Source organism: Chanos chanos, chromosome 11 (genome assembly GCF_902362185.1).
Source record: "Chanos chanos chromosome 11, fChaCha1.1, whole genome shotgun sequence".
Taxonomy (NCBI): Eukaryota; Metazoa; Chordata; class Actinopteri; order Gonorynchiformes; family Chanidae; genus Chanos; species Chanos chanos.
The window spans coordinates 11,607,929-11,626,633 of record NC_044505.1 but is presented as its reverse complement, the minus strand read 5'-3'; positions in this window follow the sequence as shown (position 1 = coordinate 11,626,633).

The following is an 18,705-nucleotide window of genomic DNA, read 5'->3' as shown; positions in this document are numbered from 1 at the left end:
AGGATTGAGGTGACAATCTCTGGATGGGAAGTTTCTGGATGGAGCCCCGGCACTCCGGTTAGTTACGTACTGCCCGTCTGGCAAGCTGGAGGCCAGAGCCGGAGAGTCCATCGGTCTGCACAAGGGTGAGGAAGGTCTCGGTTGAAAAAAGACTGAAGATTACCGTTGGCGTGTTGTGACAGGATTTGTATTTCCTTGTACCGTTTGCATGGCTGGTTTCTCTGTCTCACTGTGTTAAGACTAGTGTTAGAACACGGATGAATTTTTAAATAGACACTCTACACTTTTTAAATAGGATACTTGTTGGGTAAAAAAAAGACCAAGGGAGCCCTTGAAATAATTTACTGCAGCAAGTCACGATTTTTTTTCTTCTTTTAAAGAAACATTCCAGCGATATTACGAATAACTGTACCGATTCAATGCAATCTTAAATGAATGAACTGAACTTTAAGAAAAGACTATTCGCTATGGAATGAACACCACAAAAAGCACCTGTACTAATACCATACAGATGTGAACGACGGTCTGCTTCGGGAAGCTAAACTGCTTCTGACTTAACTGAGGACGCTGACAACTCCCCAGTGATGTATAACTAGCACAAAAGTTATCTGACCCTAAATCAAAGCATTCTGTCAATATCAAGCAGATTTGACTTTTAACAAGAGAGATTAAGCACGCTAATTAGCATTCATCCCCTGACACCCCCACCACCACCACCCCCCCCCCCCTCCCCAAAGCCCCATCCTGTCATTCTCTATGCGACATCATCATGCATCACACATGAAAAAAATCATTCTCTCTCTTTGATCCTTTGGTGAGGACGGAGCACTTCAAACATTAGGACATTTCAAAAAACCAGTGATTTAAAGCACGAAACACAAGGGGAGATAATAATAATATTAAAAAAAAAAAAGGCATCTAACTATAATCATAAAAAAAAATGTCAGAGCCCAGGTAAACAAACTCGCAAATACACGCACAAAGCAGAGGAAAAGAAAAAGAGAGAGAGAGAGAGAGAGAGAGAGAGAGAGAGACGGAAGAGAGCAGCCCAAAAAGTGTTTGAGGTTGAGAGAGAGAGAGAGAGAGAGATTGAGAAAGAGAGCGAGAAAAAGAATAAAAAAAAATTTTATATATATATATATATATATAAAAAGAGCAGGAATGTGTTAGCTCTATGAAGCAAAGCAACTAAATGGATCTAAGTCCTTATCAGGAGCAAGGCAGAGACTCCTCTGATGGCTCAGGGTTCACTTTGATGTGTATTGCTTCGACTGTGGTAAAGGAGCAGGGTTTCAAACTGCCATAAAAGCTTTTACACGCTTTACAGCACAATGCAGCCCAGCCTGTGACTCCAGATGGGCTCCTCACAATGGCCTGGAATACTCTATTGGCTTATCCAGGGTTTACTTAAGTTTTTGCCATTTCACATTTGAATCTGATGCTATTTGATCTCCTCCTTCTTATTCCCCGCTACAATGCCTGTGCAGACATTGTGCTTACTTTTAAAAAAAAAAAAAAAAAAAAATCTATATTTTTTTTTTTCAAAACTGAAGATCACTCATGGCCGCTGCATGTCAAAACCGTGTATGAGGAGGCAGACAGAATGTGTATGAATTCTTATCATTATTGTTAGTAGCAGTAGTAGGAGTAGTAGTAGTAAGGAAAAGAAGAAGAAGAAAAGGAAGGGGAAGAAGAAGAGGGACAGAAAACTCTGATTTTTCCTCGTAAATGTTATGTTACGCATGTAGTTCAACATATTTTACCCATTGATTACTTCACAGGAATTTCAATATTGCACCATGTTAGATTCCCACTGTTTTGGATTAGCTGAAGATCCTCCGGAAAGAGATTAAGTCAAAAAACATCAAAAAGTATCCGTACGTTATAAAACCAATGCTCTTTCTCCTCATCTCTGGCTCCACAGGTTGTACTCCATCTCTCTTCGCATGCGGAGAGCCGCTTGGTGGTAAAAATGCTCTTACCTGCCTTAGAAACCTCTTCTAAAACTCCACAGGACTGTACCAAAGAGCTTCACCTCTTCCCAAGGCTTCGCCATAGCTAATAAACCTGTTATTGTCAAAGTCACCGACAGGACGCTCGTCTGATTGGTTGGAGTACGTAGGATTACTTAGTAAACCACTGCGACCGGGTTGTACTTTCATACTGCTATTGTTCGATATTCACATCTGCCTCAAAAGGCCCCTTTTTTTCATAGAGTAGTATTAAGTCCCCATTTGGAAAGATATATTTTATTCAAATCACTATATAGTCCAGGACTCGAACAGGTCTAGTTTGAATCCTCAATATACATTTACAATAGAAAATTGTGATGAAAAACCATAACGTCTTACGTAAAGAACATCATTGCCGTTTGTGTATGTATATTATGCAATGAACATTTTTCACTTTTGATTGCTATATAATTATACGCTGCCAACTGATTGATTATCTTAAAGTGATAAATCAGCGAGGGACGCAGGTTTAAGTCTATAAAGCTCCAACATTCTCACTGACTCTGCAGAATGAAGAGAGGTTTCAAACGGGTTGGAGCCCCCCCTCCCCCTCTTTTTTTTTTTTTTTTGATAGTGCACTTCCTGTGCGGAATTCATCCTCAACTTTTCTCTTGATTCCTTACATCAATGACAGCTTTTTTTTTTTTTATACTTATTTCAATTTTTATATCTGCTGGATTATAAAGGAGCATCTCTCAAATGGCGCTTCTAATAAAATGAACACACACATACACACACACACACACACACACGCACACACAGACACACAAAGAAACACACTCTGACACTAACACATATGCAAAGCCCAAATGAATCTCCGCCATAAATCTGCCAGTACCTGGCCCTAGAGACTTCACTTTGCACGAACAGTAGGAAGTGTGTCGATAGGCAGCCAGAGGCCTGTGTTTGTTTCCTGCAAGGATACTGAATAATTCATGGCCTTAATCAAACCAATACAAACTAGAAGCAGTGCCATTCGCTGTCGCGAGAGTGTTGAGGGTGTTGTACATCTCCAGATCCTTTCTCATTTCTCTGTGTGCCAGGTTTGAACCTTTGATCTTCTCAACATGGACAGACTGCTGTGAGATGAGGAAACACACACACACACACACACACACACACACACACTCCTCTTCTCCAATTTTCCCTTTTTTCCTTTTCCTTCTCTCTCTCTCTCTCTCTCTCTCTCTCTCTTTACCTCTATCCGTCATTAAGCTCGGAGTGGGCGGATGGATGAATGTGCCTCTGGCCTAGTCTGTTGGATTGAAACAAGCACATCTCACAGAACTTGTTTTCAGACAATCTGGAAATAAATTGTGTTCAACCAGACCGGCTTTTCACTGGTCTTAACCATTACACAAACACAGATGAGAGCGACATTACTGGGTATTGTTAAATTTAATCTGTTAAGAAACTGAGTTTGATACATAGTAAGTCTTTCCATCCAATGCAGTAGCCTTGGCTCCATCTATGATCAGTTCACACGTGCGTGTACTTTTAGAACCATCTAAAAGATACGTGACTCCATTTCGTTGACTCAGCCATGTTCAGAGTGCTATTCCATTTGACATCCATCCCTCCTCAAACAATGAATGAAGTCTGCCTCTCTCATGTTGTTGATAATCAGCTATTCAGCTATAATCTTTTAAAAGATATGCTTATAAAAGATATAAGGAGCACGTTGTAATACAGTAAGTTCTCTGGTAGTCGTATGTTCAGTGCTGTGCTGGCCAAATAGCTTTTTTCTTTATTTATTTATTTTCCCCTCAGTCCTGCTAATCACCCAGTTCTCTGCCAATTTCTGTCTATACCATGTTGACAGGGGGCTAATTGTTCCACCCTTAGACCCATACCCAGCCATCAGTTATGCTCCTTTTACTTCAGCCTCATCAACATTTTCAATTGCTGTTATTTCAATTCCGACATAGCGTCACAAACATAATTTTGAGTGAGCTGAGGCACTGGCCAGTAAAAGCTGTTACTGTCTGAAAGCCCCGCTATGTAATAATAAAAAAAAATATACACTATTGCTAACTCATCACAGTACAATTTAAAATCATGAAAACAAATTCATTCCGTTCTAATTCTAATCTGGGATTATAATGTGAGGTCACCACATTCTGGCGATATTTTGATGAAAGAATTTGACGGCAATGAAAAGATGTTGTTACGTGACACAACTTCATTATATTCCGATTCAAGCTTTTTAGCTACTAGGGGCAGTTTTGATCTGAAGTGCTTGCATGTGAATAGCTTTTCTTTTTTTTTTTTTTTTTTTGCTTCACTTGTTCACGCTGAAAATGATAGGAGTCGATGTGTGTGTGTGTGTGTGTGTGTGTGTACAGATTGCTTGGGGGCCCTTGAAGGCATCCCTCTTTTTCCAACGATATGGGGACAACATGCAAACATTACACTGCTCTTCCCGGAGAGGAGCTCACACATAAGGAGAGTTAGAGTTCCATTCAACGCTATCCAAGTGCCTTTGTCTTTGAATGGTGAAATATCTCTATTCAGGACACAGCATCATAGAGATACAAGTGTCCATTTGTCCCGTGGGTTTTTTTTTTTGTTTTTTTTTTTGTCCTCTAACAGTCACCTTATCATCATGATCATAATCATGTTTAAATAATAGGGAGTATTTAAACTTAATGTTTATAATTATGTTTAAATGATAGAACAGTATCGATCAGTGGATCGTATATCGCTGTTCTAAGTTGCATTGGCGTGGGTTTTTTTTTTTTTGCATCGATAATTCGTTCTTTAGCTTGGTCACATGAAATCGATGCAAGCAGAACAGCAGGAAACAATTGAAAGACACAAATCCCTTATTGCTGATGTTTTACCCTGAAGGAAATTCAATATCAATTAGTGCTTTGAGAAACTAAGTACACTTGTTTAGATCACTTAGTGAGGTACACGATATAATGTTTTTTTTTTGAGGTAACAGTACATGCTAAATGGTTAAAACTGGTATTTAAAGAGGAAACATTAACAATCTTTACTGAATGCACACTCACGTTGAAGAACCATTGCAGGTGATAGTTCATTTACAATTAAGATTCATCAGTGTGAAGAAAACTGCAGTTCAGTGCTTTAGTTCCGAGTGTTTGATGTTTTCTCTGGTTTGTTCAGTGGGAGAAACGCAGCTTTAATAGTTCGGTTATGCATGCTTTCTGTACACCACCTACGCTCTGTAATTTCTGGCTCAATTTCAGTCAAGAGTTACTTTCTTGAAGACGTAGAGCAATATTGACTGTTCCAAAGCAATAAGAGAGAGAGAGAGTTAGAGAGAGACAGAAAATTAATGTGGTAAGACGAATAACCTCGCTCTGACAAAGAGCATATATCGGCGCATTGATAGAGAAAGTAGTTGGATATTGTTTACTAAATGTGTCAGAATCTGTCTAAGAAAATGACTTTTATTTGGTGGATAGTCCCTGAAATGTCCTCTGTGCTTGAACAAGCACTTACGCCTACTTATCGCAAAGAAATTAGCAACAGTTTTTCTTCTGAAACGAAAAAGAAACCTGTTTTCAATTCCACAGACACAATCCCCAGCCTCATGACGCCACATCATATTTCAGATAACTCGAGGTTCGAAACTTCTCCTTGATAGATTTTACCTAAAAAAAAAAAAAAAAAAAAAAGCTACAGTGCATAGATAAACAATATCTAACAAAGCAAAAACCGTACCTGATAACAGACTCACTTTAATTAACTGATTTGAAGAAACTTAGAATATCAATGTATCCACTTCTAATTGTTTGCTCCGTATCGTCCGTAAGAGATATAGTCAATGCAATGATAGGAAGTGCTCACCTGTGTGTGTGTGTGTGTGGGGGGGGGGGGGGACCTAGTGGGTGTTGATGCCATCGTCTAAATCACACAGATAAATAATCTATTACCGGGACCAGATAACCACCGGGCGTGCCCTAAATGCATCGATTTGACTTGCCTCTGTGTATGGACCTGAACCCCACAACCCTACCCCCCAACCCCACCCCCTGGCCCAATGTACCCACCCACCTCCCTTTAAAATCCCACTCCTCAAAGCTCAGTACAGCAGAGCTTTGTTACAAGCGTGGCAAAAATGATGAATTGCACACGCTTCTGTTCCTGTCATCATTTAACCTGCTCCACCATGTCACTGAACAGTACTTCTGGACTGCAATCAAATGATAAATTACATAGACGCTGCCTCAGGGTGGGAGCGGCTTCTTGTTGCATCATCCTTCCTTTTTTTTCTTCTTCTTCTTCTTTCGGTTTTTTTTTTTTTCCCTTCCCAAACCGTGTACTTGGCATTGTTTTCATTCTCAGCGTGAGATTGGTTTCGGTCGAGTCAAAGAAAGAGCTTGGTTAATTCAGTGTGGAGACTGTGAGGAAAGAGCCAAGATTTTGCATTAAGGATTCCCATTAGCTGTGGTTGCACCAAAAAAAATAAAATAAATAAAAAAGAAACAAAACCCCCTAAGATTGTAGATAGTGTTAGCATCATATGATCGCAGGAGAAAGTTCCCTATCTGTGATACTATTTCGGTGTCCCGAATTTGACGCTAATTAAGATAGAAATCAAGCGTATTTGGCATCAAAAGCTAACCTTCACCCATTTGCAGAGTTGTTTTTATCTTCTTTGCCTTATTCTTTCTTTTTTTTTTTTTTTTTTTTTTTTGTTTAAGTTATCGCAGGCAGTTTAAGCGGTTCTATGGATCACCTACGGCAACCAGCTGACCTGATAAATAAACAACGGCGCTGTGGCTGCGTTGGATACAAAGGAGAAAGAGGAGCACCATGCTATATATGATGCATGATACAAGCTGGCTCTTGGCAGGAAGCTGAGGAGGAGTATCAGGAAGAGCTGCGGCATGGCCCCAGGAAAAAGTTCTGCTTTCAGCTGGGATCCATTAGTCTCAGAGAGAAAGAGAGAGAGAGGGAGGGAAGAGAGAGAGAGAGAGAGAGGCTGGGAGGGGCAGAGAGACAGAATGAGAGTCAGAATGAGAGTCAGAATGAGAGCGAGAGAGAGAGAGAGAGAGAGAGTGCGAGAGATAGAACAGAAGAATGAGAGTCAGAGAGAGAGAGAGAGAGAGAGAGAGTGAGACATAGAACAGAAGAATGAGAGTCAGAATGAGAGAGAGGGAGAGAGAGAAAGACAGTGAGAGAGAGAAAGACAGTGAGAAAGAGAAAGAGAGAGAGAGAGAGAGGAATGCAACAGATGAAAGAGAGCTTGAGATAAAAGTGATGAAACCGGGTTCAGAAGGAGCTAATACGCTGTGTAACAGTCATTACCTATTGCGAAAAGCCTGTTGATATCAAATAATGTGCTGATTCAGAATAAATTAAGATGTTTTCTTTCAAAAGAATTTTCCCCTGAATACACTGAAGAGTTCTTCCAAATAAAGGTAAAGAAAAATCACTCATTTGCAAATATGAAAGTGAACACTTTGTTCTCTTTGGTTTGTTAATTAAAAAAACCTGCATTCACATGACATGTTTGAGTCATTAATATCAAAATTCGTTTCAAGTTAATACAGATAGGATTGACAGTTTAAAAGTACAATTGTTCCCAAGGCTATGCTTCTGGTCTCACACTGAATATTTTCCTTCATTGAAGTTTGCTTCATTTATTCAATATGCCTTTCTCTTTTCTCTTTTTGTAATCCCTTTTTTTTTCTCCTTCATTACAGAATTCTACTTCTCAAAACACGTATTTTTTTTTTTCAAGTCCACAAGAAAATAAGTAAATAAATAAATAAAAGAGTTAATTTAATCTTCAAGTACACTATCATTTTCCAGTTCAACGCCACAGACAATTCACAAGTAATGGTTTTTTTTAATTTTTAATTGCAAAATCACTTTCTGACGATTGCTATCAAATCTTCAAAGAGCGGTGAGGGAGAGAATTTTACTTTAAAATCTGCCAATGTCGGTGTCTCAAAAATAAAAGAAAGAAAGAAAAAAAGAAAGAAAGAAAGAAAGAAGGAAAAAAGTCCATCACAAACTCTTCCAAAAGAGAGCGGATCATTGGTTGTTACTGTCAAAACACATTCTGGACTGTCCAATAACAATAAAGAGTCCAAGCCAGTTCAGTAGTTATGGATTTTTTTTTTTTTACTTTTTATTGGCAATGTGGAGAGGAGAATGAAGAGGAATGTTGTCTCAGTTTGCATTGATTTTGGAGCAAGAGTTGCTATTTACTGTTGGAAGACAGCAATGCCTCACAAATTACGATAGGTCTATGTGTGAAATTTATTGTCCAAGGAAAAGGAGCACCTAAATTCAATATGTGTCATTTTTTCTAAGCAATTTTTCTATATTGTAGATTATGACAGATCTCACTGGGCAAAAGGAGGTCATCATTTTCCCTAAATCTCTTCCAGTTGCATTCTGTAATTTTGTTCAATAAGCACAATATCAATAATCTGATGATGTCAAATTGTATGAGACCGCAGGCCAAAGGTTTGCATCAAGTGGGTTTCAAAAGAAGTAAAATATACCAACATGTCACAGTAGATAGATAGACAGACAGACAGACAAGCAGACAGACAGATAGACAGAGAGATAGATAGATAGATAGATAGATAGATAGATAGATAGATAGATAGATAGATAGATAGATAGATAGATAGATAGATAGATAGACAGACAAGCAGACAGACAGACAGACAGATAGGTAGGTAGATAGATAGATAGATAGATAGATAGATAGATAGATAGATAGATAGATAGATAGATAGATAGATGGACAGACAGTCATATAGATTTCAGCGCCTTCAGTGGAATGTAATTGAACAGCCTTATGCGTATTTAATGACAGTGTGTAATGGTGTGTGAATTTATAGAGACTGATAGTAGATTCTGATCTAGACCAAGTGTCTAGTTCCATACTAAACTGCATACTGAATGGAGAATAACCATTGAAATTACAGTATAATCCACTGATCTTGATTTTTGTCTGGGAAACCAGCCATGTGAGTTTAATTTAAAATGAGTTTGGCTGTGACCCAATCCTGCTGAAATGTTTCTGTAGTGTCTTCACATCCTTATGACTAAATGTGGCTGAGCGTTGCTCAGAAATGACAAAACTTTGCTCCACCACGACTAATAAAGTGATGATAATGTGTCTGAGTGTTATTTCACAGGGGAAAAACTAAAGACACATCACCACAGGTAGAGAAAGAGAGATCATAATATTTTATAATATTTGACCAATGACCATTACTCTCATGAAGTCTGTCTGCTGGGCCTGTGAACACATCAGGAGAGAGGCTTAATTCTATGGAGAATAGTCCTGTGGCACTTTCTAGGCACTCTCTATTGTTACTATGAGTGTGTATACATACAGTATATATGTGTGTGTGTGAGTCTGTGTGTGTGTGTATATACACACACACACACATATATATATACATATACATACATACATACATACATACATACATATATACATATATATATATATATATATATATATATATATATATATATATATATATATATATATGTATATATATATATATATATTTTTTTTTTTTTTTTTAGATTTAGATTTAGATTTAGATTTCCCAGAGGGGAATTCTTTTCCAAAGCACTGTACACGAGGGACAATCAACATCACACTGTGCATAACATAGGCGCTTGTACACATAGGTAAAAATAGACGCATAGACACTAACATGTAGACAAGGATTCCTTAGTTCCTTCTAAGAGCCATCCTGTTTAGTGCTGCTATGGCGGCGGGAACCGGACCTTTGCCAAAGCGAGCCCTTTTGCACCTCAGGGACCTGTACCTGCGCCCAGAGGGCAGTAAGATGAAGTGGCAGTTGAGTGGGTGTGTGCTGTCCTGTGCTATTGTGATTGTGAAGCGTGTGATGGCCCTACTACTGAGCTCTGAGAGGTTGGGTGTGGGGAGACCTATTATCTTGGCAGCAGTACTAGTAATGCGTGTGAATTTGGCAGAGGTTTGTGCCAGAGAGCATGTTCAAGAAACAGGTGGAACAGTAGAGCAGGATGGGTTGGCCAATACTCTGGTATAGCAGTAGGAGGAGGTGGGTAGGGGGGGGTGACATAGAGTCCTTTGACTTTACGAATAACTGATAGTCTTTGATGGCTCCTTTCTTGAATTTCCTTTGTGTGCTGGTCAAAGCTGAGTTTCTTGTCCGGACTGAGTCCGGGACATTTGAAGCTGTCCACTATTTCAGCAGTTTCCTTATTGATTAGGATGGGGTGCTGGGGGTGACGGGGGTCCCGATGACTATTTCTTTTGTTTTCCCGATGTTGAGATGGAGTCGGTTACGCTCACACCACTGGGTGAAGTGTGCAGCGGTGTTATGAATGGGTTATCTGTGAGAAGAGCGAGAATGGCAGTGTGGTCAGAGTATTTGAGGTCAGCGGTGGTGGTGGTGGATGAAGGGCGGGTGCAGTCATTGGCGTATAGCGTGTAGTGAAACGGGCTCAACACACAACCCTGCAGTGCTCCGGTGTTGGTGGTGAGTACAGGTGATGTTGTTGTGCCTACACACACACACACACACACACACATACAGTATATATATATATATATATATATATATATATATATATATATATATATACACATATATATATGTGTGTGTGTATGTGTATGTGTGTGTGTGTGTGTGTAAGCTATAGACCTTCCTGATATATAAATTACAGTGGTTAGTTGATGTATGGTATACTGAAGTATGAGATGGTAACATAGCCCAGAAGTCACATATCAGCATCTCTCCTCCTCATCTGTCCCTCCACCCCCGTCCCCTGTGTGTGTGTGTGTGTGTGTGTGCGTGTTCTTTTTTTTCAGTTTTGTGTTTTAAAATAGACCTTCCAAACCACTAAAGATGTATGCTCAGTGTCAGGACGTTTCCACGGGGGAATACAGAGCGGCATGACATCATCCAGGCCTCTCCGAGTCGACCAATCAGGATGGCCGGACACCTGCGCCACTAGCTGGGATTTCGGGATGCACGCACCGGCCCTCTTGTTATACTTTGATGGATAAGATCAAAAGAGATCCATTTGATGGCATCCACTAATTACGCATCAAGGCGCTAAATTGCACTTTCAGAAGGCTCTGAAATTTGTCCAATTTTTGTAGGATTTTGCAATTCCTTTGAACAAAAATGAGGTAAAATCAAGGGATGTGAATTAGGATGTTTGACTGAATACTCAATAGGCTGGTGTTTTTTCTTTCTCTTTTCCTTTTAAACATTTTTTTTTCTGACATCAAGTGTAATAGCACGTCTTTGGAATCCTGTTAAAGATGCTTTGTTTCCTGGAATTATTGGCAAAGATGAAGGGAGAAGATTACAGAGCTTCATTGAATATATTTATAATTTATACTCGTATAGCTTTTTATTTGAACTAATTCCAGTCTTTCTTAAGTGATTTTTAGAAGAGATGATTAATTTCCTTTGATAGTAAACCCTTTTCTTGAACACAGACTTGGTATAGCGTGTAGATTGACCGTATCTCAGTATTGTCATCTGAGACAATGACTCTCTTTACAGTCAGCCAAAGCCCTAACATTTTCATCCCTAATTCTTCCGCAGAGAAGATTCAATCAAAGAAAACATCACACGTAGCGAGCAGAACCTAGCTGATAACACACTAAATGCCTTTGGACCTGCAGCCGGGACACTGAGGGGCCGCCCTGGGAGGTAACTGCGGGTAAGTCAAGCAGTGACCAGAAATTTAAATACAAAGCTGGCTTTTTTTTTTTTAAAGAAGAAAGAGATAGAGGAATGTGGCGGGAAGTTTGGGTAAAAACAACTTTGTACCTTGGCTCAGATTACCACAAGCCCACGGACTCAGTGGAATGGATGCAACAGCAGTCTTCCATGAGAAACTCCAGTACATAATGGTTTCTTTTATAGCGGTGGAAAATTCTGTTTCATATCTCCTTGTAAATGCTCCACTGGATTAAGAAACCGCGAGTGAAAGAGCTGAGGCCTATAATTTACATCGTGTTACATCAGGTTTACACCCTCACATAAAATAAGTGAAAACAATGCCCTTAAAACTATACATATTAACATCAGTCAGCGACAAAAATAAATTCTCTGTTATTATAGTGCTGGATGTTGTGTTTATTTGACTTTAACTCATTAGACACACTGACTAACACTAACGCAATTTTGCTTCATAAAAATCCAGCCTGACTCAACAATTGTCAACATTTCTTTGATCAATAATTTAACATAGTCCCTCTAACAGAGTCAAATACACCACTGAAATAAAAATGAGGTTGTTGGAACTTGTGTTGAAATTGATATTTACTTCTTATGCTGATATTATTAGCTTTGAGGTGACATAGGAATTCACAAAATGGTGTTCACATTTACACAGCAAACTGGGGAAGAAAGTAACCAAAACTGTCATATAATTGGCACAGCCTGGCCAGTGCAGAGCAATTTGCTACATGATTTTATATATGACTGGACGGGTCACAATTCTTAAAGGGATAGTAAAGAAAATTTCAATTTTAACCTCTTCCTATTGTTTAGAATATTTCCTGCATTAAGAGTCGTATTTAGCATAGATCATCTGAGCTACTAGATCAACATTTTTTGAGTTAGTTCAACCTGGTTTACGAACGGCAAAACATTTTTCCAGTTACATGCAGTACAGTCTAAACTTAGATCTCGTCCTAATGCACTTTTCACTGAAGGCTTGAGAGCCATGAATCAGCTGGCGCTTTCTCATTACGCAGAATGTCTGAGAGCACATGACACAGCGTGGGCTAAATCATCTGCTATTGATTCTTATGACAGACCTGGCAGAGCGAGCAGCCCGAGGGCTAATGCCGCCACACGAGCCAGAGATTCTCGGCACCGCTGATTGCAATTGACTTCGCTAACTACTCACTGCCCAGAAAGTCCAAAGCCCTGACAAAGTGGTTTTAATCACAGTCAGTCGCACTACAAGCACACACTAGAGCTAAGTGACTACTTGCAGATTCGGGGAAAGACGCATAAGCAATTCTGGCGCGACGTGAACGCCGGTAAAACACATCCCTTACAGCTAACCACAAGAGCTTCAACCATCGAACAAGAGGTCCGAGTCTATTTTATGCTCTCGATGTTGAAATCCCATGTCTCATTTTAGTGTGCTATGTTATATTAGAGGCAGGAACACTCACAAATAAAAACAGGAAATGATGAGGCCAAAGGGGGTTATTGAAATTTTGGCTTTGTGTAGTGACCTAATACAGAAAAAAAATGAATTACCGCCTACTTCGATTGTGATCCATTTCACAAAATGTCACAGGCGAGTACATTCATTGTATTATCTTGATATTAGAAGGCTGCATTTTGCTGCTTGTGGTTCTGGTCTGAAGCGTGTACCTTTTCCCCCCTTTTTTTATTGAAAGGGTCATTTTTAAAAGTGAGGGAGCGACTCCCGACAATGAGGAGCCATGAGAATTCATCGAACGAAAACAGATAAATAAATAAATCCTTCTGGACAGCCCGGGCACCTGTCCGGTTTTAAAAGGCATCACAGGTCATCCGGAAATCAAGTATAATGCATCATATGCCCATTAATTGGACGATAGACCGTCGGGAACATTGAATCAGAGGAGTGGGAGAATGTGACAGGCGTTCATTTTTTAAGAGCTGGAGCTGTGCCGCATTTTATCAAGCACGGGGACCTTCTCTTAAATAAGAAGCATTTGTTAAGGAAACTCTTCTCACTCAATCTGGTACTGTTGGGCACCTCAGACCTTAGTCTGATTGAGGAACGGAGTGAATTACACGGTTCAGGGTTACAATAACAAGATCACCATTCAGTTTGATGTGTGAGGTAATCAGAAAACCTGGCGTAACCACAAAGCTCACGAAAGAAACGGTGAAAAACAGAAGAAAAAATATTAATAACGCCTTGAGGCGAAAGATGAGCCGAACTTACGTTCGTTCGGTCTGACTGAGAGTTCAGAGCCGTTTAATATATCACACTCATATGACGTTCATTCCGAATGGCATTGTCATTTGGTTTACGCTGAACATGACTTCACAAGACAGCCCCTCTATTTAACTGTGCATGTTTAGCTGGCAGTGTAACTTAGTGAGTTACGTATAGCGTTTTAATTCTCTTCACTAAAGGAGAAAACAAATATACCTCCAGGAGGCAATTTGGAACATTAATTTCTATATCACAGCAATAGTTAGAGAGCCGCTTTCCCGTATTTAGGAGTACACCGTTCTCCCCCGAGAAACATTTCCTCTACACAGTGAAATTGATCTTCCACCTCCTGACAGACAGAAAGCATTTATCACACTTTAAAAAATAATTTGCCTTCAACGGTTAAAGCGCGCAACCGTAATTTCTGTTGGCTTAGGTTTGCTTAATATGCTCGGATGCCTCATCCATTTCTCCCAGACAGGCATGTTTGCAATTACTGAAAATCCTTTCCAAAGCCAGGTAGGCATTTCAGTCTGAGCGGTGCACTCTCGGAAAACAGTCAGGTACTTAACACCTTGTAAGCCACTCTTGTTAGAATACTGAAGATAGAAGTTATGCCCTGTCCTGGAAGGGAGACATAAAGCTTTGAGCTCTGGATTTTGTGCTTCATGAGACTTAAGCAAATCCTATTACATATAAAAGTCTTTGTTTCTATCAGTAAAGAATGAATTGTTCCAGTTATGAACGAATTATTTCCGTCGCCAGTCCAACGATAATACTGCAGTGCGTCGGGTTGACAAACCGACACGTGATGAGGAACATTTGTCTAGTCATTTAATAGTAGGTTATCATGAGAGATTTGACTTGATGTGGAATTTCAAATCAGCTGACGTCGTTCAATGACTTATCAGAGATTCAGTGCCGAGGTCGGAAGCCCAATCAATCGCCACTTCTCCACATCATGGCGTAGTGGAGTAATCCAACAGCTGTGGCCCTAAGAGCAACATCTTGTCAATTTTGGCGTTTTGACGATTTGATGAGGGGTAGAATCTCTCTCTAAAAATCCACTACCTCTGAAACATCCGGTGGAATCGACACATCCTGAGACGGTCAGTAATAATTTACCTAAGATCCATATTTGCTTCGTTTCAAGTCCACTTCTCAATCAGTTTTCAAGTGATTCTGAGAGACGTATTTAGAAAGTGGCTGGAAACATTAACCCCTGTAATCAGAGGAATATATGTTCTCAGCATGTTAAGAAAACTAAAGCGCTATAAACAGAAATAGTAAAGACGTACTTGGGGATAGGCTGCTTAAGTCCATTTCTATAAATCTATATATAACTCTGAGGAGGCTTGTGCTATTAAGAAAAATGTCACAGTTGCCTTACATGACTTGAACCTTATCTGAGCATTTCAGGGTCATTTTTCATACAAGAAGAGAACAGATTTTTTTTTTTCTAATTTGTATGCTAAATGTCAATGCAATGTCTCAGTTTAAATGTACTTTATGACACAAGCACACAAAAGACTTCAAAAAAACCTCAGTTAATGCCAAAGCCACACATTACACACAGTTTCATATTATAATGAAAGCGGCTAACTTTTCACAATGTGGAGACTACGCGAGCTCAGGTCTTCAGAGGGAGAATGTGGCTGATTAAGTTCACCTATTCACTTATCAAGTCACCTACTCATTTGAAAAGCAAAATTAACCTATTTATATGGAAATGATAGCAGAGAACTTGAGTAATATTCCATCCATGCCTTCATATGATAATTTACAAAAGATTTGCCATGCCAGGACCGCCTAGATACCTCTCATCATCTCGATCCTATTCTGACGTAATGTTCATCTTCTTAAAAATGATAATCAAATTGTATAATGTATACTTATGACACGTTCTGTCAACATGGATCCCTCTGTCATCAAATTGTCTTCTCTCTCTGGACATTGGATTATATTTCACTAAAAAGTTCTGAGGCATTTTCATCATAAAACTTAATAAAACTCTCTCTCTCTCTTCTCTCTCTCCCTCTCTCTCTCTCCATGACTGAGTTGAGAGAGCTGTGTGAAATTTTCACCTACGTGTTCTCCCTGATTCTTTGACCCAGAAAGTAATTAATACTCTGCTAATTAGTTGACTCGTTTTTAGTTTCTTGACAAACTTTCCAAAATAAACCAAAACATTGAGAGAGAGAGAAATCAAGCAAATATAGCCAGGCCTAACTTGGCAAATCATGTGCAAATTCTCATTAGACTGAGCAAATTAGTTTAAACCTATGTTTTACTCTCACAGTGGTTCACACGTTGGTCTTTACTGACAGCAAGTAACAGATAACCATGGTTATTTGCCCGGTAAAAATCATATTTTAAACACTGTTTTGTGGAAAATCTTGATCACTCATACTCCTTATACCTCCATCTATGAAAAAAATAACATTAGAATATCGTGTGTCATGATGGAGACTGGAGGAAAACAAAGCAATAAGCTCAGAGACAATGAAATTAATCTCGCAATGTTTATATTGTAATATTCATTAGGTGGCATTAATATGTTAAGAGGTGAAGCGTACGGGGTGGAATGGGGGGGGGGGGCGGGGTTTGGGTGCTGACACAGATTTGCTTCCAATTACAGTCATCAGACTATTTTCATAAACAGTCAACTGCAATACCATCAGCATACAAGGTGCTTCTGGATTTCATTAAAGCGAGCGTTTACGGCAAGCTGATGAAGTACTACATTAATTGCCGGGTTTGAGGTGACAAGAGGAAAGTGGGGGGGGGGGGGGGGGGGTTAATTGAAAGGGATGAAGTTAAAGAAAAAAAGAAGTAGTTGGAAAGAGTTTTCATTTCCTCAGCCTACAGTCTGCAAAGAGATTGTGTGTGTGTGTGTGTGTGTGTGTGTGAGAGAGAGAGAGAGAGAGAGAAGAGGGAGAGCAAAGGAATTAATTGCAGAATGAAAATGACTGTTGGGTGCTTTGAGCGGAGCAGGATAAAAGAGAAATGGATAAAGGGATCAGGAGGCCAGAGAGAAGAGAAATAAATAAAAAAATAACGATATTAAAGAATATGAAGCAGTAATGGTACGTTAAAGGTAAAGATGGAGAATGATATGATAAACGCTTACCACATTATCAGAGTCACAATGTGTCCCACCTCCAGATTTGATCTTGCGGCTCAGTTCATCCGCTTTCATTGGACAAAGCTGAGTCCAACATGTTTGATCTATTTAAATGAAGAGAATGTTAGGATGGATGGTAAACACCTTATTGGTTGATGGAACAGCCAATAACATATTTACATGCACCAGATCACTCTACAGCTGCAGCAGGGGTCAATAACAGAACATATTTGGTCATGAAACTCAACCAGATTGAGATCATAAAAAACAACGCTGTTTGGAAGCACTCACTAATCAAACTCTGTGTATGTTGTGAATCCAATTTTGGACTGCATCCAGTATATTTTATTGAATCCATAAGTTTATACTGCTTACATTTTGTTCTAATGAAACAAAGTCAGTTTTTGGAAAGTGCTGCGCACTCACATCCGTAAATGTGTTTTGGTACGCGGCGTAATTTATGCAGTTTATAATTATAATCGGCCATTTCAAAAGCGTCACCGTGGCAACCGAGTGCTCAGAGTGGTTATTAATATAGTTGAACAGGGCAACAACGCTGTCACTTTTCAACTGGATTTCTGTGTGACAAACACAAAACCCCACAGAGAAGAGATGCAATTAATGGGGAGAAGTCAGTTCGTCCTTCACTCTGCTGTCAGTTCTTCACTGCGAACTTCAAATATTTCACGGCCATGATTGATGGCAGGTTGTTGAGGAGCCGGAATTGCAGGCCTCACCTCAGTTATAAAACGGGCCACCTCAGCAAAATCTAATTGCACCTACCGCTACGGTTCATCAAAGCATTAAGCTAGCGGCGGTTTGATTAAGGATATAAGAAAGGAGGCAGAAAAAATGTGCTTGAAGACTTGAGTGCCACAGGATTTGGAGTAAGCTTAGCATCGTCCTGAGAGGAATGTTTATCTCCTTAATATACGAGTATATGGAACTTAGAGTCCTTAGATCAAACTCTGATTCACCAGGGTGATTCCATAAGAAAAATATTTGGAGCGTATCTCGCATGACTTGATACACTCATTAATTTTGACAGCATGTAAGTTGCATGTTTAATGAGGACGGGGAAGGGAGAGAAAAAGTCAGAGGTTTTTTTTAATTGGGGCTAATATAACAGATACCTCCACTGTCTGTGATGTTCACTTACCTGCCATTCAGATGTGAAGTTTACTCTACTCAGAGCCATTACATAATGAAGTGGAGTAATCTCTGGAGTACACTAAAGATGACTTCAGGGATATACACCGGCCACACAACCTAGACGTGCTAACTATGCCAATTAGCCGTTAGCGCCAAGGCACTGGTGCCAACATGAAGGCACTGTAGGTTACCTTAGCGACTACAGTTCATGGTTTTGTTCAGAGCTACGCAAGGACACCAATTATTGCCATTGATGAGAATATTAATCAAACGTCAGAGGGTTAATCAAGGCCAGTTAATTTACTGATTTATTATTCAAGTTTGGCAGAGATACTAAGAGTCATGTAGGTGTATTCCGACATTGTCCTCTTGGTCCAAAACAAGAGGGGAGCTAAATTGATGGCTAATTAAGACTGAGAAAGATTGATGGCTCCAACGTAGCGGGGACGTCCGCGCAAGTCAAACTAAGCTTGCTGCATACGCCATTTCACCACAGGGATATGA